Source organism: Pinus tabuliformis, chromosome 9, assembly GCF_031772625.1.
Source record: "Pinus tabuliformis cultivar Carrire ecotype Pingquan chromosome 9, CPIR1, whole genome shotgun sequence".
NCBI classification, from domain to species: domain Eukaryota; kingdom Viridiplantae; phylum Streptophyta; class Pinopsida; order Pinales; family Pinaceae; genus Pinus; species Pinus tabuliformis.
The window spans coordinates 1,165,957,226-1,165,979,280 of NC_142307.1; positions in this window are offsets into that span (position 1 = coordinate 1,165,957,226).

The window sequence follows — 22,055 nt, forward strand, 5'->3', positions numbered from 1 at the left end:
TATACTACCTCAACAAATTTCTGGAGGAAAGCATGATGTTATGTTAATGTAATGAATTGAAATAGGAGGTCGATAGCTTTTACCATTCATATTTTACAAATATGATGGGCACTTCCACTTCCAAATCTTTTTTTTATTCATCATATCTATGGATAGATGGACAAAAGGTGGTGGCCCACCTTACCGATAGGGACAACAACATCATGATTGCAATCTAGATAAACTATTATTTGTAGTATAAATCTCACATGGGTCTCGACTCTCTACCTTAATCCCAAGGTGAGACAAAAAAAAATCTCTCCATAGTCGAGGCAAAAAAAGTCTCTCTATAGCCTAGTGATTATTGTCAAATTATAGTGAGAGATAGGTATGGAAAAAAGAATTAGAAACTATTAGGGTTTAGTTTGAAATTCTCACTATTTAATAGAGATCAATAACACAGGTTTGATATGATCAAATACTAATAGTAATCCAATTAGCTTTTAACAAACTTTTTTCTAACCATTAAAAACAAAGACAACTAATTATTCTACTCATAATTGGTAAACATGAGGGGTTTTATACCTTAACATTTCTCCTTAATCTCAATTTTTACATTGTTAAGCCTTCACAATGTCTAAGTGTTATCTTTGAAACTCAAAAATAATTCTTTCCAATAGTTTGATGAAGATGTATGCTTGTTGATCTCTAGATCCACAAATTTGAAGGAAAATGTCACCATTGTTGATAAGCTCGTGAATGAAGTGATAGTGAGTGTCAATGTGTTTGCGTTTCTAGTGAAACACATGGTTCTTCGACAATGCAATTGATAAACTATTATCACAAAAAATATAAGTTGGTTCATCCACATATGCAAGATATTTCAAGAATGTTCTTAGTCATACTACATCACATGATGTTGTAGTGGTTGCTACATATTTTGCTTCTGATAAAAATATTGAGGCAATGGGCTACTTCTTGGAAGCCCGTGTGATCAAACTTGTGCCCAATTGAAAAGCACATCCTGAGGTGTTTTTTCTATCATCAATGCTACAAATGAAGTCATTATATATGTATCCTATAAGTGTGTTGTCTTTAGAAGTTGTATACCACAACCCATAATCAGTTGTACCTACAATATACCTTAAATTTATTTTTTCAGCTTTCTAGTGCGAGTCCTTGGGAGACTCCATAAATATGGAAATGTAACTTAGTGCATACATAGCATAAATTCTAGTTGTAGTAAGATACATGAGGTTTCCTACAAGATTTTTATATAGCGTTGAATTAATTGTTGGTAATACGGGCTTGTTTGCTCGATTTTGTTCTTATTGCAATAGGTGTTTTTGTTGGTTTGCATTTATTCATATTAAACCTCATTAAGATATTTGAAGCATACTTCTATTGACATATGAGAGTGCCTTAAGAATATTGCTTAACTTTAATTCTGAAAACATACTTGATGAGACCAAAATGTGTTATCTCAAACTCTCTTTTCATGGTAGCTTTGAATTCAGCTAAAATTATATTTTCAATATATACCATATCATCAACATAAACACAAGCTATAAGAATCTCACCATGTTGATCTTGTTTGGTACAAAGAGTGGGCACATTACTACTCTCGTTGTTGAGAAAATAAGAGGCAATTCAATTGTACCAAGCTCTCATAGTTTGCTTTAATCCATACAAGGCTTTATCTAGGTTCTACACCTTGTACTTTTGGCATTTTACTTCAAATCCCAGTGGATAATTTACATACACCTCTTTTTGTAAATTTCCACTAAAAAAAGCTGACTTCACATCCATTTGATAAACTTTCCATTTGTTATAGGTTGTTATGTCTAACATAGGTCTATTAATATCTAATCTTACCATTGGAGAAAAGGTTTCACCACAGTCAATACCAAGTCGTTGAGCAAATTTATTGGCAACTAGCCCTGCCTTATATTTCTCTATATTGCCTTTCTCATTTAGTTTTATCTTATACACCCACTTAACACCAATGTTGGTTTTATTTGTTGGGAGGTCAACAAGATCTCATGTCTCTTTCCTTTCAATGGATTCAATCTCTTCATTTGTGGCTTATACCTCTTCTTTCAATGCCTCTTCAAAATAAGTAGGTTGATAGGATAATAAGAAAAAGCAAGCATATTAATTCATTGCAACACATTGCTCATAGATTTTCTTTAAGATCCATGTTTTCAAATTTCTCTACTGATGCACTATTAGAATTCTCTGATTTCTCACCGAAGGTATTGGCTCACTATTGGAAAAAGAACTATTTTCAGTCTATTTTTATTGTCTTTGCACCAGTAACCTTGGTAATCTTGGTGGAGGTACTTGTTGTCGTTTTTATTGTCTTTGCACCAGTAACCTTGGTAATCTTGGTGGAGGTACTTGTTGTCCTAAACTTTCCAGGTCTACTCATCTATTTGGAGAAATGGATTCTTATTGTCTATTGTTTCATCTTCTTGGTCACTCCAAGTTTTGTCCTCCAATAATTTTAGGTTTTTTCTCACCAAAAATGGTGACTAGGTTATACATTATGTAGGATTTGCACTCTTCATTGTAACTAATGAGCATGCACTTTCCACTCTTGCTATCAAGCTTTATTCTTAGCTCTTTTTGGACATGTGCATAAGTAATGCAACCAAAAATTCTAAAGTGAAATACATTTGAATTGGTGTCACTCATTCCTTCTTGAGGCATTTTACCTTTCACATTATTTGTAGGAGATTTGTTTAGTGTGTAGATTAAACAAGCAACAACTTCAATAGAAAAATCATTGGATATATTTTTAGTTTTAATCATGCATTATTGGAAGTAATGCTTCCATGACTTCCAAGTAATAGTGAGTTGTAATTGTGTGAGTTCCTAGGTTAATAGTTGTATTAGCTATTTTTAGTAATCTACTATTTTCATATTTATAACCATTGTCATATTTAAATAATGTCTACCCCTAACCATATCATTAATATAATATAAATTGAAATAATAATAATAATAAAATATTAACATAATATTGTAACATTATTAAATATTAAAGAAAATTTTTATTATTAATAATAATATATAAGTAATAATGATATATTTTTAAATTATATATTTTAGTATTAATTATTAGTAAATTTATTGATGTATTATTTTTATATCTAAATTAATATTAAATATATTATTTCTTAATTATTAATACTAAATTATAAATAAATTTTATAATATTAAATATTTTAAATTTAAATTTGTATCTCCTAATTTATATATATATAGCTTTTCATTGTCACGAAGATGAATCCTCTTTTGAATTCTAAACGTAAACAACTTTCAAACAACACTTTCGAACTTAAAAACATAATAATGTTGAGTCAAAAGTGGCAAACTTGTAATAACAACCTACAATTGTTGTCGGGCCGCCGAATAACATGGTTATAAAAGCTTTCCATAATGGTCTTCGTAACATTGTATTTTTTTTTTAAAACCTATAACTTTAAACTTTTCATAACTCTTTGCCAGGAATCTACCACTTTATTGGGTTCGATTGACGATCTCTTATTCCATTGTCATTTCTCCAAAGCATTGTCGCACGAAGTTCTGTTCTCTTTCAATTTTTTATTAGGATGGTGGGCAAATCAATTTTCTTGAATCTAAGTTGTATCAAATGGTGGGATCTTAAGATGACGAAGTTTAAAGCTCTGCCTGCCTATTTTCATAGCTTGGGACATTTGGAAGACTCGTAATAAGCTGATCTCTCCATTAATATCCCTCGGATTCTTGGCTGGACTTCAGAGGCCCATGAAGTCGTGTCTCTTTCCTTTCCTCTGATTTTCATTGGTTTATTTGATGGAGCTCAACAGGAAGGTGAAGTCGTGTCTCTTTCCTTTCCTCTCTCTGATTTTCATTGGTTTATTTGATGGAGCTCAACAGGAAGGTGTTTGTGGTGGAGGGGCTCTTATACTCTTACAAGGAAATATCACGTATCGTATATATTTTTTACTTCCATTATTATTGTTTCTTTGCAGGTCTATGGGGATTCGAAGTGTGTCATTGCCGGGTGGAATGGGAAAAACAACCTACACGCACTTATTTTGCATTGTTGAATGGAAAGAATTAATGTATTAAAAGATTATTTTCGCACTCTTTCCTTTCAACACATCTAAAAAGAATGGAATCTCCAAGCCGACAGTCTTTTCAAAGAAAGCCCTCAGTGTGGAGAAAGGATTCTATGAAAAGCGACAGGGCATTCGTATTCTGAGAAGTCGGAGACTTCATCTTTCCGTTGGTCAGCAACTGCAACACTATAAGTTACTAGACTGAAAATCTGTGCTTTTTGGTTGGCCCTTTTTTTGTAAATATAAATATAAATGTATTGGAACCCATGGACCCTAACCTAATTCTCTATGTTAGCGACCATATAGGTATGCAAAATCCCAATGACACACAATTGCAACGGCCGCAGAAAACGCATATGCGAATCAATAAAATATTTGATATTTTTATAAATATATGAATATGTGGAACCCCTCAATTCTGGTTGTTGACCGTCAACGTGGTGGCAGCTTCGCCAGCCGGATACCAAATTTGAAAGATTCTGTAAACGATACATAAAAGTGAAAGTGTTTTAGCAATAATAACATATTGCGGGGTAGTGAGGAATTATGGCATTTGTCCTTATAAAACAAACTCCCTTCACAACTTCCACAACCTTTATTCCTTGCTTCATCACTCACCCCGTCTTATACTCTCAATCCGTCAATCAAAATCACTCCGTCCTTTTGGCCTTTCTCTCATCAAACCATAAAAGTGGAAATATTTATTATGGATAGAGGCACATACAAGTTGATAATCCACCTTCAATTTTCGTAGTTATTTTTAGTATCTTTGCAACTTGAAAAAGTTGAGCATGAGTGACCCGTCCAATTAGTCCTGCATATCGGTCGAAAAGAGAGGTGCATACTACGCTCTAAATGTTTTATTATATATATATATATATATATGTTTGAGGGCTCATTCTACCCTCTTAACTTATTCTTTACGGTCTTGCTACCTATTGTGCGTCTCTACTGCTGGTAATAGGCGTGAAAACATTGTCATTATACTCCAGTACTCTACATTCCACCGTTGGCTACTCGTGTTTCCCTCTAAACCAAACTTAATAGAAATCTGAATGTAATATGTAATCCTTAAATCTAATTCCTTTTAACTGTTGTCCTTTATTACCTCCACACTCTATCTTGGTAAAAACTTCATCTAAGAAAATGTTATAATGCTTCAATTTTGTGTGTAATATTGACATAAAAAAATTTATTTTAATAGTTTTTTTAAGGATTGATGTGTATAATTTTGATAGTTTGATCATCTCCTTTTATTTATCTCGGATTTTGGACATCTTATATTTAGATGTAATCATTTAGTTAAGAATTTTTTTTGCAATAGTCTTTTGGACCATAAATGCAACATGATTATTGGTGGCATGATTTATGTAGCATTAAATGTCTATGCTTGTTCCAATTACTTACTATTGCATTCATTGCATTTAGTGGAGCAAAGACTTTACACTCACATCAACTAGAATCTACAAAGTATAATTGTTCAATATAGCAACTTCCCTCTCATAGAAACCTAACTCTACAAAAACACAACTTCTTACTCTTTGGTTCATTAACATTGTAATTCTCATTATTCCCACAACACACATACCTTACCATCTTCAAATCCCAAGTACCCATCAACATCTTGAAAATAGAACTTTTCTTTGGTAGAGTATTATCAAGTCTACATATCTATGGATTTGTTATATTGTATTGCTTTTAAATGTACAAAGTGATAAACAACAAAATTAATCATAAACATAACTTGCTAAAATTTGAATTTGCGAAAATTAACTTACACAAAATGAATAGTTAGAAATAAATACACAAATTGAGTTCTATGGTACACTAATTCCGCGAGGTGTTTTTCCAAGTATTTGGGTTGCTTAACACTTTGGGCATGCACCATTCACCCATTTCCTTTTTAGTTATTCTTTTCCTTTCCTTCATTCGTTCTCCATTATTAGTAGTAGCCTGTCCATGCTAGCCTTAATTAGCCTTACCAATTTGCATCACTCAGAGAGATACTACGACCATGGTACCAAAGTGACAAGAAGTACTAAGCAACAAGCCAATAAAGGGAGTAGCAGTCATGAATTCTGAGATTCACATCAAGAAGTATCAAGGAAAACATAAGAGGGTAAAAGTAGTTGATGAGAGTGTTGCATTGGAATACCATTAGCATCCTTCAGTTTGTTTCTTTTGCATTAGATGACAATTCTGGCTTGAGGATGGTTCCTGATAATAATGTTGAGGGCATGTTAGCACTGGGGCAGGGGCAAGTTTTGTATAAATACACAAAATATTAGGTGCAGAAGTGCAATGCACAAAAAAGAGCATTACACCAAGCAAAGTATTGTGGTGCAAAAGACACTTTGTGAACAAATATAAAAACATTGCACCAACAAAGCAGAGGGATTTGTTAAGTGCTATTTTAATTGTAAGTGTTATAACTATGTTGGTAATTGACCAATGCGGAATTAGTGTGGTCCTATGTTAAACTTCGTTTAAAAGGATATATGAGGAAAGTGAAAATACTCTTACTCTTAGTAGTTCTAGTGGTGTAGGCCTTTGGGAACTCTAGAGTTTTGTATCTCATTAAGCCTTAGTTTTGGCAAGATGCATAGGGAAGTTGTCTATCATATAAAGACATGATCATTAGAAGGAATTAATGAAATGTTTGTTTAGATTTGACCTCTATGAATCTTCTATGTCATGTTAAATACATTATTTAGCTTGTTAGTGTAATCTTTAATGGTTTTTATATGAGCATTCAAAGATGAATTGCAATGTTTCCTTGTTAGATATATTTCTATTATGTTAGCTGCAAGGGTTAATTTTATTGGTTGAGTTCTTGTTGCTAAGTACCTCGCCCATTGGGAGGTCACAAGGTCAATTCTCCTCGACGCCCTTGGGGTTAGGCCCTACTAGTTTGGTCAACGACAAGTGTCAAAGTAAACATAGTTACAAATTCTCTTATTTTATAGCTTTTTAATTATATTTTTATTTGACAATTAATTTGAAAATAAAATGTTGCAATTAAATATATAGACTTATTAAATCAATTATTAAATAAAAATTTGAATTTGAATTTTTTTATTTTTTTAATCAATTCTCCTCGACGCCCTTGGGGTTAGGCCCTACTAGTTTGGTCAACGACAAGTGTCAAAGTAAACATAGTTACAAATTCTCTTATTTTATAGCTTTTTAATTATATTTTTATTTGACAATTAATTTGAAAATAAAATGTTGCAATTAAATATATAGACTTATTAAATCAATTATTAAATAAAAATTTGAATTTGAATTTTTTTATTTTTTTAATAAATACATATAAATTATTTTAAATAAGATACCTTTTCAATAAATTTATAATAATAATAAGAAATTTTGCAAATAAAAAATTAATCAAGAAACATAGGCAAAAACTGAAAAAACATCCCATATTGTTGACGGTAAACATGGTGGCAAAATCGCCATCCGGATACCAAATTAGAAAGATTCTGTAAACGATACATAAAAGTAAAACTGTGTACGGTTTTAGCAATAATAACATATTGCGGGCTTGTGGGGGATTATGCTGTTTGTGCTTGTTATATAAAATACTCCTTTCTTCACCTTTCGCAACTTCCACAACCTTTATTCCTTGCTTTACGAATCACCCATTGTTATACTCAATCACTCCATTCGGCATTTTTCGTATGAAAGCTTAAAAGTGAACATTATAAGATAACCCACCTTGAATTTTCCTAGTTATTTTTGAGTGTTTGGCAACTTGAAGATTTTGGGCATAGTGAACTGTCCAATCAATCCTGAAAATCGGCCGGAAAAGGAGATGAATACTACGCTCTATAAGTTTTATTATATATAACTTTAAGATTGATTTTAACATAATTTATATATTTTTAGTATAGATGGATACTACGCTCTATAAGTTTTATTATATATAACTTTTAAGATTGATTTAACCTAATTTATATATTTTTAGTAGGGACACATGTTGGTGGTAGAATATGTTACAATAATTTAGCTGAAAAAGGAATAGAAAGATATTATAAGCTAGGTGGAGAAATATATGAAAATTAAAGCTAAAAAAATAAATTATGTAAGGTTATCGTTTGTAGAATAAATCGTGATGGGGTGTATTGTTAAGTCATTTTGTGAGAGAAGGTTATCAGTTCGAAATTTTATAGGCAAAAATTCTGCTATGTGCTGGTGTGACCCAGATTGAGTGCGATCATCGAGTGATTTTGATAACTTAAATACCCTTGTGCCATAGTTTTTCAAACTACAAATCAAACTTGATGTAATCTCTAAAAAAATAAACAACTTGATAAACAATATAGATAACAAAAATCTTAAATTAAGCCAAAAAATATATTTATATAATTGATTTTAAATAACAAAACATTTAGTTAAAAAATATTTTTTATTGGTTAAAGATTTGGCTAGCAAATCAAAAAATCATTTGTACATATTATTTTGAGATCTCCTTAAAAGAAGGATGTATAAGAAAAGATAGAAAGGATACTAGCTAGAACTCTTAAGTAGGTAAAGGTATGAAAGAGCCTTTTAGCTCTTTATGTATAAAAAAATACAAATAAGATGAGATCCCTTCTTCCTAATATAGTCTAAAGAGTTTGTAACTTAAATATACAATAGACATTACCTTTTAAATGACATAAGCATATTAATTTTGAGGTTGACCTTACAATTTGGTGTATCACATATTCAATCTTTTGGTTATTCAATGGATACGCAAGGAAATTGTTCTTAGAAAATTCACCTCAAAGCTCTGTATGAAATGTAATGTCTACTTATAAAATTCTCACATATATTTTTTTTCGTATTTATAAAAAATAATAAATAAACTTTTAAAACATAATAGATAAATTTTCAAAAAAATAAATTAAACTTTCAAAACATAATAGATAAACTTAAAAAAAAAATTAGAAATGAATTAAAGATATTGAATTAAAAAAAGTGAATTAAAAATAAATTAAAGAAATTAAATTATATATATTTGAAAATAAACAATCAATTAAATATATTTATAATTATTGAAATTAATATTCTTAACTAGTTCATTTAAGATAATGAACGTTTTTAAAAGTATAAATTTGTTGAACGTTGTAATTTATTGTTTTCCCTTTTGATAATAAATATAAATGTAATTTCCTTTATAATTATTGAAATTAATATTCTTAATTACTTCATTTATTATAAGATAATGAACGTTTGCTTTTAAAAGTATAAATTTGTTGAACGTTGTAATTTTATGTTTTCCTTTCGATAATAAATAAAAATGTAATTCCTTTAAGGTTTGAAATAGTGTATAGTTAGGTTCAAAGAAGCAAGTATATAAAAGAACTATGAGCAGGGTTTAGATGCATTATTTTTTTTTTCTCGGTAAATCTATTCTATTCTATTAGATTATATACAGGAAAACATTACATTCAAAGAGACAGGTTGCCCAAGGTCGACTGTGGCGCTTTGGGTTGGCATTTCGCATTCAGTATTCGCCCTCGCAGGGGCAACATTTCCATCGTGACACAACACAGCATTGTTTTCAGACCATACCAAAACATCCCGCGCAGGGGCTTCAGAGCAAAGTTCATCCCTCGCAGGGGCATCAGAAGACCTATAGCAGCTCCCTTGCGAGTCCTACTGACCAAACTAGAGCAAACATGGACATAAACATGAACTAGAGGGACACAGACAGAGATATATAACCTATACCATACACAGACAGAGACGAAAGACCTATACCAGACCTGAACAAGAGAAATGGATGACAAAGTGTGCCATTGGAAGCTATTCCTCAGGCTTTTCCTCAATAATTCTGCACCACCCGTGGCCTTCAGGAATGCCTTCCCACATTTCCATGGGGTTCTGCTTGGAGGTCGACGCCTCCTGCTCCTGAGGTCGAATGGGAGTCTGCTCAGGTTCCTTCGCTGGCGCTTCCTCGACAATTTCCGGTTGCTCACCTGGGTGTTCCTCCCTGCTGCCCGAACCGTCTTCATCTTCCAGAGGATCCTCAGTGAAAAGAACTGATATGTGTGCATTAATGCGTGAATTGTCCCTCGAGCTGCCAAGAGTGAAGATGGCAGAGCCGAACGCTGGAAGAGGGTGCTGTCCAGCATTGGGATTGCCTGCATCCATGAATTGACTTGCCTATATAGGAGTGGCCCCTGCCCTTCTATGGCAGTAACAACAGCAGCAGTGGTGGTGGGATTCCGCAGCAGGGCGGCGCGAGGAACCTCCACGAACAGATCCCCTTCTGCTGAGCATCCTTTCCCTGGGTCGAACCATGATTGCAGAAATGTCGGCGGCTTGTGGCAGAGCAGCGAATGAGGGCTTTTCCGTCTTGAGTTGCCCCCCAACAGAATTATGTCCTCTCCCAAATGTTCCGGTACCGATCTCAGCAGAACATAAACATCTGCTCACTGAAAATACAAGCTTGAAATTTCCTTTGGCGTCTTGAATGCCGGCAAGACCAGCAAGATCTGAAGCCTTAAAGAGACAATTACCCACAGAGACCTGAACTGCGAGCTTTTTGCTCTGATCATGGAACCGCAATATTCCTTCATCCTCCTTAAATCTCCTGACATTCTCTCGAAGCTTGTTCTCCTTAATTTCTCTCTGCAGACTCTCCATTTCACCTTACGCCGCATTGAGTGCCCTGCAGAGCGTCTCATCTTTTTAACTCTCGGCGGCAAGAGGCATTAAATTCCCGGAGTGATCATGAGGCGGCACATGTCTGGCATGTGGCTCCTCACTGCCATTCATGCTAACACTCGCATCCGTGGGGTTTTAGATGCATTATTAAATATATATGTTAATAATATTATATTATTTTTTATTAATAAATAATTTTATTTGTAAAGGTAAATATATAAAAATTATTTTTTTTATTAGTTTTTATTTCGTCATGGACTATAGCATTTGTCTAGTGTCAAAGTGCATTGACTTTCAATACTTTTCCGATTTTATTTCAATTTTAATCAAAGTTTGGAGAAAATGCTTAATTTTCCAATTTTCTCATAATTAAAAAAAAAAAAATTTAATTTTCTAGTAGTCTTATTTCTAATTTTTGATTGGTTGAATGAGCTCTAATAGGACATAATTCCCCTGGTGGAGGACATTTTATTTTTGCTATTTGTTATTGCCTCACAAATACTTAAAAAATTAAAAATAAAAATAAATAAATAGATAAATTGTAAGTGGTCATTGTGTACGTGAGTGCTCTGACACTTACTGCAATTGCATTGCCCATGATTTCAGAATTGATGTAGTTGTAGGTGCTTTACGTAGAGGGAGGGGGCACTCAATGAATGTCCAACTCATTGTGCAAAGTTTCTTGTACATAGACGGGGGGGAGGGGGAATGTCAAAACTAGCCAAAGGGGATTGATTTATTTGTTCTTCTCTGACAATAGGGCTTCGATGTTCATTATGATTTTACTAGCGAAAGGACAGGCAGTAGGGTAGACAATAGCTGTACCAAAGCATAAGATTCACCATTCACATCTCGCAAAGCAACATAAACTATTCTCTCCTTTTTCTTTGTGGCTTGTTCCTTACCTTTTATGATGGCTTTATATGTACATGTGTTGTAAAATTCATACCTTTTGATTATGGCTTATTTCCTTTAACTACAGTCTTTTTTTTTTTCTCGGTAAATCTATTCTATTCTATTAGATTATATACAGGAAAACATTACATTCAAAGAGACAGGTTGCCCAAGGCCGACTGTGGCGCTTTGGGTTGGCATTTCGCATTCAGTATTCGCCCTCGCAGGGGCAGCATTTCCATCGTGACACAACACAACATTGTTTTCAGACCATACCAAAACATCCCGCGCAGGGGCTTCAGAGCAAAGTTCATCCCTCGCAGGGGCATCAGAAGACCTATAACAGCTCCCTTGCGAGTCCTACTGACCAAACCAGAGCAAACATGGACATAAACATGAACTAAAGGGACACAGACAGAGATATATAACGTATACCATACACAGACAGAGACGAAAGACCTATACCAGACCTGAACAAGAGAAATGGATGACAAAGTGTGCCATTGGAAGCTATTCCTCAGGCTTTTCCTCAATAATTCTGCACCACCTGTGGCCTTCAGGAATGCCTTCCCACATTTCCATGGGGTTCTGCTTGGAGGTCGACGCCTCCTGCTCCTGAGGTCGAATGGGAGTCTGCTCAGGTTCCTTCGCTGGCGCTTCCTCGACAATTTCCGGTTGCTCACCTGGGTGTTCCTCCCTGCTGCTCGAACCGTCTTCATCTTCCAGAGGATCCTCAGTGAAAAGAACTGATATGTGTGCATTAATGCATGAATTGTCCCTCGAGCTGCCAAGAGTGAAGATGGCAGAGCCGAACGCTGGAAGAGGGTGTTGTCCAGCATTGGGATTGCCTGCATCCATGAATTGACTTGCCTATATAGGAGTGGCCCCTGCCCTTCTATGGCAGTAACAATAGCAGCAATGGTGGTGGGATTCCGCAGCAGGGCGGCGCGAGGAACCTCCACGAACATATCCCCTTCTGTTGAGCATCCTTTCCCTGGGTCGAACCATGATTGCAGAAATGCCGGCGGCTTGTGGCAGAGCAGCGAATGAGGGCTTTTCCGTCTTGAGTTGCCCCCCAACAGAATTATGTCCTCTCCCAACTGTTCCGGTACCGATCTCAGCAGAACATAAACAGCTGCTCACTGAAAATACAAGCTTGAAATTTCCTTTGGCGTCTTGAATGCCGGCAAGACCAGCAAGATCTGAAGCCTTAAAGAGACAATTACCCACAGAGACCTGAACTGCGAGATTTTTGCTCTGATCATGGAACCGCAACATTCCTTCATCCTCCTTAAATCTCCTGACATTCTCTCGAAGCTTGTTCTCCTTAATTGCTCTCTGCAGACTCTCCATTTCACCTTACGCCGCATTGAGTGCCCTGCAGAGCGTCTCATCTTTTTAACTCTCGGCGGCAAGAGGCATTAAATTCCCGGAGTGATCACGAGGCGGCACATGTCTGGCATGTGGCTCCTCACTGCCATTCATGCTAACACTCGCATCCGTGGGGGTTTAGATGCATTATTAAATATATATGTTAATAATATTATATTATTTTTTATTAATAAATAATTTTATTTGTAAAGGTAAATATATAAAAATTATTGTTTTATTAGTTTTTATTTCGTCATGGACTATAGCATTTGTCTAGTGTCAAAGTGCATTGACTTTCAATACTTTTCCGATTTTATTTCAATTTTAATCAAAGTTTGGAGAAAATGCTTAATTTTCCAATTTTCTCATAATTAAAAAAAAAAAAAAAAAATTTCTAGTAGTCTTATTTCTAATTTTTGATTGGTTGAATGAGCTCTAATAGGACATAATTCCCCTGGTGGAGGACATTTTATTTTTTCTATTTGTTATTGCCTCACAAATACTTAAAAAATTAAAAATAAAAATAAATAAATAGATAAATTGTAAGTGGTCATTGTGTACGTGAGTGCTCTGACACTTACTGCAATTGCATTGCCCATGATTTCAGAATTGATGTAGTTGTAGGTGCTTTACGTAGAGGGCGGGGGCACTCAATGAATGTCCAACTCATTGTGCAAAGTTTCTTGTACATAGACGGGGGGGGAGGGGGAATGTCAAAACTAGCCAAAGGGGATTGATTTATTTGTTCTTCTCTGACAATAGGGCTTCGATGTTCATTATGATTTTACTAGCGAAAGGACAGGCAGTAGGGTAGACAATAGTTGTACCAAAGCATAAGATTCACCATTCACATCTCGCAAAGCAACATAAACTATTCTCTCCTTTTTCTTTGTGGCTTGTTCCTTACCTTTTATGATGGCTTTATATGTACATGTGTTGTAAAATTCATACCTTTTGATTATGGCTTATTTCCTTTAACTACAGTTTTTTTTTTTTTTTCTCGGTAAACCTATTCTATTCTATTAGATTATATACAGGAAAACATTACATTCAAAGAGACAGGTTGCCCAAGGCCGACTGTGGCGCTTTGGGTTGGCATTTCGCATTAAGTATTCGCCCTCGCAGGGGCAGCATTTCCATCGTGACACAACACAGCATTGTTTTCAGACCATACCAAAACATCCCGCGCAGGGGCTTCAAAGCAAAGTTCATCCCTCGCAGGGGCATCAGAAGACCTATAACAGCTCCCTTGCGAGTCCTACTGACCAAACCAGAGCAAACATGGACATAAACATGAACTAGAGGGACACAGACAGAGATATATAACCTATACCATACACAGACAGAGACGAAAGACCTATACCAGACCTGAACAAGAGAAATGGATGACAAAGTGTGCCATTGGAAGCTATTCCTCAGGCTTTTCCTCAATAATTCTGCACCACCCGTGGCCTTCAGGAATGCCTTCCCACATTTCCATGGGGTTCTGCTTGGAGGTCGACGCCTCCTGCTCCTGAGGTCGAATGGGAGTCTGCTCAGGTTCCTTCGCTGGCGCTTCCTCGACAATTTCCGGTTGCTCACCTGGGTGTTCCTCCCTGCTGCCCGAACCGTCTTCATCTTCCAGAGGATCCTCAGTGAAAAGAACTGATATGTGTGCATTAATGCGTGAATTGTCCCTCGAGCTGCCAAGAGTGAAGATGGCAGAGCCGAACGCTGGAAGAGGGTGCTGTCCAGCATTGGGATTGCCTGCATCCATGAATTGACTTGCCTATATAGGAGTGGCCCCTGCCCTTCTATGGCAGTAACAACAGCAGCAATGGTGGTGGGATTCCGCAGCAGGGCGGCGCGAGGAACCTCCACGAACAGATCCCCTTCTGCTGAGCATCCTTTCCCTGGGTCGAACCATGATTGCAGAAATGCCGGCGGCTTGTGGCAGAGCAGCGAATAAGGGCTTTTCCGTCTTGAGTTGCCCCCCAACAAAATTATGTCCTCTCCCAACTGTTCCGGTACCGATCTCAGCAGAACATAAACAGCTTCTCACTGAAAATACAAGCTTGAAATTTCCTTTGGCATCTTGAATGCCGGCAAGACCAACAAGATCTGAAGCCTTAAAGAGACAATTACCCACAGAGACCTGAACTGCGAGCTTTTTGCTCTGATCATGGAACCGCAACATTCCTTCATCCTCCTTAAATCTCCTGACATTCTCTCGAAGCTTGTTCTCCTTAATTGCTCTCTGCATACTCTCCATTTCACCTTACGCCGCATTGAGTGCCCTGCAGAGCGTCTCATCTTTTTAACTCTCGACGGCAAGAGGCATTAAATTCCCGGAGTGATCACGAGGCGGCACATGTCTGGCATGTGGCTCCTCACTGCCATTCATGCTAACACCCGCATCCGTGGGGTTTTAGATGCATTATTAAATATATATGTTAATAATATTATATTATTTTTTATTAATAAATAATTTTATTTGTAAAGGTAAATATATAAAAATTATTTTTTTTATTAGTTTCTATTTCGTTATGGACTATAGCATTTGTCTAGTGTCAAAGTGCATTGACTTTCAATACTTTTCCGATTTTATTTCAATTTTAATCAAAGTTTGGAGAAAATGCTTAATTTTCCAATTTTCTCATAATTAAAAAAAAAAAAAAAAAAATTCTAGTAGTCTTATTTCTAATTTTTGATTGGTTGAATGAGCTCTAATAGGACATAATTCCCCTGGTGGAGGACATTTTATTTTTTCTATTTGTTATTGCCTCACAAATACTTAAAAAATTAAAAATAAAAATAAATAAATAGATAAATTGTAAGTGGTCATTGTGTACGTGAGTGCTCTGACACTTACTGCAATTGCATTGCCCATGATTTCAGAATTGATGTAGTTGTAGGTTCTTTACGTAGAGGGCGGGGGCACTCAATGAATGTCCAACTCATTGTGCAAAGTTTCTTGTACATAGACGGGGGGGGGAGGGGGAATGTCAAAACTAGCCAAAGGGGATTGATTTATTTGTTCTTCTCTGACAATAGGGCTTCGATGTTCATTATGATTTTACTAGCGAAAGGACAGGCAGTAGGGTAGACAATAGTTGTACCAAAGCATAAGATTCACCATTCACATCTCGCAAAGCAACATAAACTATTCTCTCCTTTTTCTTTGTGGCTTGTTCCTTACCTTTTATGATGGCTTTATATGTACATGTGTTGTAAAATTCATACCTTTTGATTATGGCTTATTTCCTTTAACTACAGTCTTTTTTTTTTTTCTCGGTAAACCTATTCTATTCTATTAGATTATATACAGGAAAACATTACATTCAAAGAGACAGGTTGCCCAAGGCCGACTGTGGCGCTTTGGGTTGGCATTTCGCATTAAGTATTCGCCCTTGCAGGGGCAGCATTTCCATCGTGACACAACACAGCATTGTTTTCAGACCATACCAAAACATCCCGCGCAGGGGCTTCAAAGCAAAGTTCATCCCTCGCAGGGGCATCAGAAGACCTATAACAGCTCCCTTGCGAGTCCTACTGACCAAACCAGAGAAAACATGGACATAAACATGAACTAGAGGGACACAGACAGAGATATATAACCTATACCATACACAGACAGAGACGAAAGACCTATACCAGACCTGAACAAGAGAAATGGATGACAAAGTGTGCCATTGGAAGCTATTCCTCAGGCTTTTCCTCAATAATTCTGCACCACCTGTGGCCTTCTGGAATGCCTTCCCACATTTCCATGGGGTTCTGCTTGGAGGTCGACGCCTCCTGCTCCTGAGGTCGAATGGGAGTCTGCTCAGGTTCCTTCGCTGGCGCTTCCTCGAAAATTTCCGGTTGCTCACCTGGGTGTTCCTCCCTGCTGCCCGAACCGTCTTCATCTTCCAGAGGATCCTCAGTGAAAAGAACCGATATGTGTGCATTAATGCGTGAATTGTCCCTCGAGTTGCCAAGAGTGAAGATGGCAGAGCCGAACGCTGGAAGAGGGTGTTGTCCAGCATTGGGATTGCATGCATCCATGAATTGACTTGCCTGTATAGGAGTGGCCCCTGCCCTTCTATGGCAGTAACAGCAGCAGCAGTGGTGGTGGGATTCCGCAGCAGGGCGGCGTGAGGAACCTCCACGAACAGATCCCCTTCTGCTGAGCATCCTTTCCCTGGGTCGAACCATGATTGCAGAAATGCCGGCAGCTTGTGGCAGAGCAGCGAATGAGGGTTTTTCCGTCTTGAGTCGCCCCCCAACAGAATTATGTCCTCTCCCAACTGTTCCGGTACCGATCTCAGCAGAACATAAACAGCAGCCCACTGAAAATACAAGCTTGAAATTTCCTTTGGCGTCTTGAATGCCGGCAAGACCAGCAAGATCTGAAGCCTTAAAGAGACAATTACCCACAGAGACCTGAACTGCGAGCTTTTTGCTCTGATCATGGAACCGCAACATTCCTTCATTCTCCTTAAATCTCCTGACATTCTCTCGAAGCTTGTTCTCCTTAATTGCTCTCTGCAGACTCTCCATTTCACCTTACGCCGCATTGAGTGCCCTGCAGAGCGTCTCATCTTATTAACTCTCGGCGGCAAGAGGCATTAAATTCCCGGAGTGATCACGAGGCGGCACATGTCTGGCATGTGGCTCCTCACTGCCATTCATGCTAACACCCGCATCCGGGGATTTCCTTTAACTACAGTCAGTTATGAAGATAGATCAGAAATTTTCTCTACAATATTATAATAACCATTGTATATATCAATTATTCATAATTATGTGCAGGAAAAAGTGTGCAGGAGGATACATTTTCTTTGAACCTTCGCGCTACCGCCTCCGCATCAACTTCGCTTAAATAAAAAGTATTGTCGATTTAAGACGCTATGAACATGGTTTGTACTAGTTTTCTTACGAATAAAGTGTTTATGTTCATTGAAAAACATAAAAAAACGCAACTCATGAACCAAAAATGTCAAAGTTCCTCTACAAGAAAATCTCGACACAAGCAAATTAATTTCTTAAAAAAAGATGTGGGCCAAATAAAACATTTGCTACAAGCTAAAATCTTGGAATTTGGCATCTGCTACATGGGTTACATCATTAGTGTCAAGCTTTGACTATGTTCTTTTTTATTTTCAAGACATGGTTGGACAAATTATTAATTTGTAAGAGTAATAATTAATATACATAAAATTAAATGTTAAAATACAAGATTATAATTTAGTTATTTAAATATTGTGCGGAGGTAGATGTGTGTTTTTCAGTGTATGAAGCTTTGCTTGTGCGGAGTTTTCCTCCGCATAAGGTGGGCCACATAAAACATCTACTAGAAGAAAAAATAGTGCCATCTAGCATCTGCCGCACGAGTTACCTCAAAAGCGTTAATGGTTAAACAAAAAATAATAACAAGCCAAATAGATTTACAACTAGAAACCATTAAAAAGAAAGGGTGGACCACATAAAGCACCTGCTACAAGAAAAAATACTGGCATCTGCCACATGGGTTACATCAAAAGTGTTATTGTTCAATGCTCAAATGTATCTCAACACAGAAATCTAATAAAATCTATATGCTAAGCATATGCAAAATATAAAATAAAATAAAATAACTAACTTTAAATCAAAATAGTTTAACCATTAATTCCTAAGATTAAATAATTAACTCTAAAATAAAATAGATTGATAGTTAACCCTAACGCATTCTCGATATGCTAAAAAATATCTAAAAATAGCTTGAGAACTAACTCAAGTCCTGAATTTGAATGATGGTGCATAGGGATAATGTTATAAGTTTTGCTTATGTGGAGAGATGGGGTATGTGCAGGAGAACATGAGTGCATAGGGAACTTAATGTGAAAATGTTCCTTTTATAGAGCTTTTACTGTGTGGAGAACAAAGTATGTGCAGGAGAGTAGTTGTGTAGAGCTTTGATTTTAGAGCTATGAAGAACAAAGAGTTTCGTGGATGCTCTGACATTGCGTTATTGCTCTGAGCATTGGTGTTAGAATTTAATCTTTGCGGAGGATAGGGCATGTGCAGATAACATCATAATTAAAATTATTATGTTTCATTGTGAAAAGTTTTCACTATGCTGAGATTTTATATTGGGAATGGGGAAAATTATTATGCTTCATTGTGCAAAGCTTTTGCTGTGTGTAGGACGGGGTATTTTCAGGATAACCGGGTGTGCATAGGGAAATTAATGTTAAATTGTTATTATTATAATGTTTCAGTGTGCAAAGCTTGGGCTGTGCGGAAGATGGGGAATGTATGTTGATTTTTCGAATAAATGTTTACATTAGCCAGAAAGGAAAATAGATAGCTTTGCAGATTAAGTTGCAGAAATATTTTGAAATTTAGTTACTGAGAGAAAAACAACAGCTAAATCGGTAACGATTTACTTTGAAGTAGGGTATAAGCAACAAATTAAATAGAGCAATACAAATAAATTTCATGCATGGAAATCAATTTTGTTATTTTTGAATTATGTCATAGGGGTTACATCAAAAGTGTCATTGGTCAATGCTCAAATGTATCTTGACACAAAAATCTAATAAAATCTATACGCTAAGCATATGCAAAATATAAAATAAAATAAAATAACTAACTTTAAATCAAAATATCTTAACCATTATTCCCTAAGATTAAATAATTAACTCTAAAATAAAATAGCTTGACGCATAACCCTAGTGCATTCTCGATATGTTAAATAAGATCTAAAAATAGATTGAAAACTAACTCGGGTCCTGAATCCGAACGATGATGCATAGGGATAATGTTACAAATTTTTCTTGTGCGAAGAGATGAGGTATGTGCGGGAGAATGGGGGTGCATAGGCAACTTCATGTGAAAAGGTTAGAGATTTTACTGTGCGGAGAATGAAGTATGTGCGAGAGAGTAGTTGCGTAGAGCTCTGCGTTTAGAGCTATGGAGAACGTGGAGTTTCACGAATGCTCTGACAATATGTTATTGCTTTAAGAATTAGTGTTTGAATTGAATATTTGCAGAGGAAGGGGTATGTTCGAGAGAACATGATAGTTAAAATTATTATTTTCATTATATGGAGCTTTTATTGTGCTACGTTTTTATATTGGGAACGGGAAAAATTATTACATTTTGTTGTGCGGAGCTTTTACTGTGCATAGGACAGGGTATTTTTGGGAGAATGGGTGTGCATAGGGAAATTAATGTGAAACAATCATTATTATTATGTTTCATTTTGCGTCGCTTTGACTGTGGGGAAGATGGAGAATGTATGTCTATTTTTCGAAGAAATGTTTACGTTATCCAGAAAGGAAAATAGATAGTTGTGTAAATTAAGCTGCAAAAATATTTTGAAATCAAGTTAATAAGAGAAAAACAACAACTAAATCAGTAACGATTTACTTTGACATAGGGTATAGGAAACAAATTAAATAGAGCAATGCAAATAAATGTCATGCATGGAAATTAATTTTTTTCTTTTCGAATTCAACCAATTTTTTTTTTTTCTAATGTTCAAAACCTCAAAGAAGGACATGTATTGTAAACTAATTTTATCTATCAACAAACAAACAACCCCCACCCTCCCGCCCCCCCCAAAAAAAAAACTAACTATCTAAATTTCTACATATCCTTGATATCAAAAGCGACGTGAACTAGCTCAAGCTGAGAAGGGGAGGAACCTTGGTCAATGGCCATAATATCATTATCTATTTCATTATCATCCCCCTCAGAATTGACTTTCTATGCATGATCCAAATTATCGAGACGAAAAATCAACATTTCATTTTCCAATTGCAGTCGCTCCATCTTCAAGTCTAGTACTTCCATTTTCTTATTTAGAAGGTCAAAATGGACCAATGTTTGTGATTGAATCATTTCAGCGAACACCAACTATTCTAGCTAAAGAAGTAATGAGCTTTTTCTTTGCAGTTTCAAAATCACGGTCCATAAACTTTAATTTGTAATATACTTGCTAAAAAACTTGGCGAATTACGGTTCTAATCTCTGACTGTATGTTTGCAGAGTCACTCTAGCAATGTAAATATATCATTGATCTAAGTTTCCTTGATTTTAAGCCTTTTTCTTTGTCGTTAATGTCTGGTTTGAGTCTGCATAATGTAAATGTTCATTTTCCAAAAGATGTGTGGAGGATGGCGTATGGGCGAGAAAATAAGGGTGCAGAAGGAAATTTATGTCATCGACGCGTAATTAATTTAACTATGAACAAATTTCAAATTAGTATTACTATGTTTCCTTTTGTGAAGCTTTCCTTGTGCGAAGTGTTTACTACACATAGGATGGGAAATGTGAGTGAGAATGGGGTCGTTTTCCAATTTACATTTTCTACAATAAAATATTCTATTTGGTTTTCATTCTTTGGAAAAATTTCATTTTGCGGAGTTTTCGCCGCACTCAGTACAACATTTTAGTAAATTTTTTAGCAATATTTAGAGTTAAAATATTACCAAAAATATATAATGATAACAATAATGCCGAAGAACTATGTGGAAAGAAAAAACTTACATAAGTGGAAATATTTCATTATAACAACACAATATTTAATTAGTTAATTAACAAAGTCTTTAGTGCAAAATAAGTCTATTATGAAAGTGTGCAGAAAAATCAATAGTGTTTACACTTCGACACTTTTTCCTAAAGTGAGCTAGTGACATAATAGTGGAGACCAACATTGTTTATAGGTGTTGACATGAACAAAAGTATATTTTATACTTTTTTTTATTAAAAAACTTCTTTATGATTGCAAACGTGCATGAATTGTGCAAAAGGTCTGTGACCCATACTTTAGATTGAATCATTTCAGCATGCTTTGAGACCAAATTGATGATAAATTCCAGAGCACTGGCTATTATAGCTACAGAAGTATCGAGCTCTTGTTTTGCAACTCTAGAATCATGCTCCATAAACTTCAATCTATATTACACTCACTAATAAACTCAGCAAATTACGGTTCTAATCTCTGATTCTATGTTTGTAGAATTGCTCTAGCAATGTAAATATATCATCGATCTAATTTTCCTTGATTTTAAGCCTTTTTCTTTGTCATTAATGTCG